Source organism: Phoca vitulina, unplaced genomic scaffold (assembly GCF_004348235.1).
Source record: "Phoca vitulina isolate PV1807 unplaced genomic scaffold, GSC_HSeal_1.0 scaffold11, whole genome shotgun sequence".
Lineage (NCBI taxonomy): Eukaryota > Metazoa > Chordata > Mammalia > Carnivora > Phocidae > Phoca > Phoca vitulina.
Window position 1 is genome coordinate 31,948,095 of NW_022589714.1, and position 4,819 is coordinate 31,952,913.

A 4,819-nucleotide genomic window follows, 5' to 3' on the forward strand; every position below is an offset into this window, starting at 1 on the left:
TTCTTTCTTTCTTTCTTTCTTTCTTTCTTTCTTTCTTTCTTTCTTTCCTTCCTTCCTTCCTTCCTTTCTTTCTTTTCTTTCTTTCTCTTTCTTTCTTTCTTTCATTCTCCTTCCTTCCTTCCTTCTTTCCTTCCTCCCTCCCTCCCTCCCTCCCTCCCTCCCTCTTTCCTTCCCTCCCTACCTCCTTCCTCCCTCTCTCCCTTCCTTCCTTTCTTTCTTTTGAGAGAGAGAGAGAGAGAGCATGTGCATGTGAACAGGGGGAGAGGCAGAAGGAGAGGGAGAGAGAGAATCTTAAGCAGGCTCCACGCCCAGTGTGGGGCTCCATCTCACGCTCCCTGAGATCATGATCTCAGCCAAAACTGAGAGTTGGACACTTAACTGACTGTGCCACCCAGGCTCCCCAAGTTGGTGTCATTTTCAATCAAGCTCTCCTCTCCTGGAGGTAGAAACAGGTCTCTGCAGCTCCAGATGAAAGAGCGACTGTTTTCCAATGGCTATTTGACCCCTAAGTAAATTCCAACATTTCCCTCCATCAACATTCACATCTCTCCTTCTGTTTTTCACCTTTAGCTTTTAACACTAATGTACTATATACAGTTTATTTATCATATTTATTGTACTTGTTCTAGAGACTTCCTTAATGGAATGTATACATCATGATGGCAGGGAGTTTCCCGTTGTTTTTTTTGTTTGTTTGTTTTTTTGTTTTTTTAAATTCGTTTATAACATCCCTATTACCTACAATAGTGCTTGGACTCATAGTAGGCTTTCAAGAAATATATGTTGTGTGAACAACTGAATGAAAAGCTTGAGCAAAATCCTCAGGATTAACTTTGGCCCTGTTTGGGTCAGAAACCTATCACTAAAACCACTACTATGACTAGAGAAGTGGTATTCTTTGGGCCAAGAGGGAGCAAGTGTATGGACAACCACCCAGAATGACATTGTCTGAGGTGGAGGGAGGATAGTTTGACATTAGAGATGTGTTACCTAACCAGAATAAGAGAATGGACAGGTAAAAACAATGGCTTGTCTAGTTTTTAAACATTTGACAATCTAACGTTTTTACTACTTTTACTAATTTGAAATTACAAATTAATAAGATTTTCCTGGATAGTAAACAAATTCCAATTTCTTTAGTTTGGCTTGGAAAAAACCCCCAACCCAACCAGTCACTTCACTAAGCAAAACCAAAGCCACATTTTTACTACTTTTACTAATTTGAAATTATAAATTAATAAGATTTTACTGGATAGCAAACAAATTCTGATTTCTTTAGTTTGGCTTGAAAAAAACCCCAACCAACAAGTCACTTCACTAAGCAAAACCAAAGCCACAGTTGATAGAAACACAATTAATTGAAAATTTAGAATTAAGGAATATATAATAGCATTGTGATATTTTCTAGATTTGATTATGGCTAGAAAGTGTTAGTAAAAGAATGACATTGATTTTAAGATAGTTTTCAGTTAGGGGATCTAGGACCACATGAATTTTGATTTGGATTGGTCACTTTTTTGTGTAAATATGTACATGAAAGGCAGTGGCCAGCAAAGGCATCAATCCTGAGTATAGTTGGCCCTTGAACAATGTGGGGCTTATGCGCACTGATCCCTTGCACAGTTGAAAATCTGTGTATAACTTTTGACTCCCCCCAAAACTTAACTACTAATAGCCTATTGTTGACTGGAAGGAAGCCTTACTGATAACATAAACAGTCAATTAACACATGTTTTGTATAATATACATATTATACACTGTGTTCTTACAATAAAGTCAGATAGAGAAAAGAAAATGTTATTCAGAAAATCATAAAAGAGAAAATACACTTACAGTACTGTAGTGTAAAAATTCTGCATAAGTGAACCCATGCAGTTCAAACCCATGTTGTTCAAGGCTCAACTGTATTAGGACTTGGCTTAAGCCAAAAGAGGACCTCTAGTGAGCAATGATATATCATGTGACTAATTCTTCTTGACTAAGGTAGAAGGGGCTGGGCAACAAGCTTGCTTTCCTTCTTTACTTCTAAGGCCATATAAGACACTGGGGGCTTTGCTGATTGACAAAAGGTAAGTCCAGTGTGGCCAGTGAGTTCAAAAAGAGAAGAGAGCAGACTTGCCTCAGTGCTCGGGAGAGAGCCTGTCTGGCCTATCTACTTTAGGCTTTTCTAGATTAGGGGCAGATTTGAAGGAGCTGCCTCCTGAACCTTTTCCCTATCGCTGTGAGGGAAAAGAGGGTGAAAGCAGAAACTCCCCTTTGTTTGGCCTGGTGAATTTTCCATTCCCTAGGGCTGTGCCATGTATACTCTAGAAATGATTGATCAATAGCAACCTCTTTGGGGGACTTAAGGGGGAGGCAGGGAAGAGAGCTGTGTAGAATATTTAGACCACACAAAGATAAATTGGGAAGATAGTTTTCAATTTAGAACAATAGATTTTTTTCAAACTGTGAGCTACTTCCTTCTAAAATCCCAATTGTTAATAAAATGAAGTACTGAAAATAATACCTAAGGCCTTACATTTCCTATGTAAACCCCTATAGTTCTAAACTTTTTTCATACATACATATATCATATTGGTTCTATTTATCTGGAGAATACTGGCTAACACAGTGACTTATTCATTCATGAATAATATTATAAAAAAAATTTAGAGAAAACTTTGGAATCATAAGGATTTAGATAGGAAATTTAAGGCCTTAGGTACTATTTTCACTACTTCATCCTATCAACAGTTAGGTAGATAGATAGATAGATAGGTCATATTAGTTCTATTTATCCTGAGAACCCTAACATTGTGGATTATAATAAGATTTATTATAAGGAATTGACTCATGTGATTATAGAGGCTAAGAAGTCCCAAGATCCAAAGTCAGTCAAGCTGGAGATCCAGGAGAGCTGATGTATATAGTTCTAGTTTGAGTCCAAAGGCCTGAGAACTAGGAGAACAAATGCTGTAAGTTGCAGTCCAAAAGCCAGCAGGTTTGAAACCCAAGAAGAGCCAGTGTTTCAGTCCAAATCTGAAGGCTGGAAAAGACCAATGTCTCAGCTCAGCAGTTGGGCAGGGGTTCCCTCTCACTTAGCCTTTTTTGTACTATTGGTACTATACGGGTCTTTGATGGATTGGATGAGGCCCATCCTCATTAGGGAAGGCAATCAGCTTTACTTAGTCCATGGATTCAGATGTTAATCTCATCCAGAAACATCTTCACAGACACACCAGAATAATGTTTGGCCAGTTGTCTTTGGCCTTAGCCCAGTCAGGTTGACATATACAGTTTACCATCACAGTCACTAAAATGGATCCCATTTTCTATGACTGACTCTCTATCATTGGACACATAATCCAGGGAGCTAGCAAGGCTCCTGTCTTGACACATAACTTCCCAAGGGGAAATAGCTAGCTCTATGATCCATTTCTTTCTTTCAAGATTTCTATAGTTTACTTTCTCCTGCTAGCACATGAGAATCTTCGCTGACATTCTCCATCTTCTCCAGATGATCTTGTCCTGACTCAGTTATAGAGCACTCACTCACTCATCTTTCTCTTGATGAATGTCAGGAGTTTAGGCTCTGGAAGTAGACTGCTTGGGTCCAAATACTATCTCTACCACTGATTATCTGGTGGAACTTGAAAAAGTCAATTCCTCAATGTTGCAGTTTCTATATCTATAAACTAGAGATGATTCTGAAACATTTTGACCTAGAAATAGCTTCTTGGCTCCTTCATGAACCTCTGTCAGGTTCAGCCTACTCTCCTCCACCCCAGCCTCCACTCCAGCCTCTACCATGTCATCCAGGTACCCAGAAGTCCTACAAGATGTCCACCTCCAGCCCCGGGGCCTTCAGTAGCCGCTCCTACATGAGAGTGCCTGGCGCACGCATCACCTTCTCCATCTTCTCCTGGGTGGGTAGCAGGTTCCGGGGTGGCCTGGGCACCAGCATGAGTGTGGTTGGAGGCTATGACAGGGCCAGGGGTATGAGGGGAATCATGGCTGTCTCACTGAACCAGAGCCTGCTGAGCCCCCTTAAGCTGGAGGTGGACCCCAACATCCAGGCTGTGCACACCCAGGACAAGGAGCAGATCCAGACCCTCAACAACAAGTTTGCCTCCTTCATTGACAAGTTGTGGTACCTGGAGTGGCAGAACAAAATTCTGGAGTCCAGGTGAAGCCTCCTGCAGCAGCAGAAACCTGCTTGGAGCAACATGGGCAACGCATTCAAGAGTTATATCAACAACCCTCGGCGGCAGCCAGACACATGGTAGCCCAGGAGAAGCTGAAGCTGGAGGTGGAGCGTGGCAACATGCAGGGGCTAGTGGGGGACTTTAAGAATAAACAGGAGGAGATCAAAGGGCATGCAGACATGGAGAATGAATTTGTCCTCATCAAGAAGGATATGGACAAAGTTTACATGAACATGGTAGAGCTGGAGTTCCTCCTGGAAGGGCTGACTGGTGAGATCAGCTTCTTAAGGCAGCTGTATGAAAAGGAGATCCGTGAACTGCAGTCCCAGATCTCGGACACGTCCGTGGTGCTGTTCATGGACAATAGCCACTCCCTGGACCTGGATGGCATTATCACCAAGGTCAAGGCCCACTACAAGGAAATCACCAACTGCAGCCAGGCTGAGACCAAGACCATGTACCAGATCAAGTACAAGGAGCTGCAGACATTGGATGGGAAGCATGGGGATGACCTCTCGCGCATGAAGATGGAGTTTTTTTTTTATTATGTTAATCACCATACATTATATCATTAGTTTTTGATGTAGTGTTCCATGATTCATTGCTTGCATATAACACCCAGTGCTCCATTCAGT

General features: G+C 41.7%; 1 protein-coding gene and 1 pseudogene across 1 annotated transcript in view; both read left to right on the top strand.

Moving 5' to 3' along the window:
- Nucleotides 1–4,819, top strand: part of PKHD1 (PKHD1 ciliary IPT domain containing fibrocystin/polyductin) — a 440,651-nt gene that overhangs the window by 158,822 nt on the left and 277,010 nt on the right. The gene's annotated exons all lie outside the window — the stretch shown is intronic.
- The window catches only part of LOC116635852, a 2,038-nt pseudogene continuing 988 nt past the window's right edge, over nucleotides 3,770–4,819 (top strand).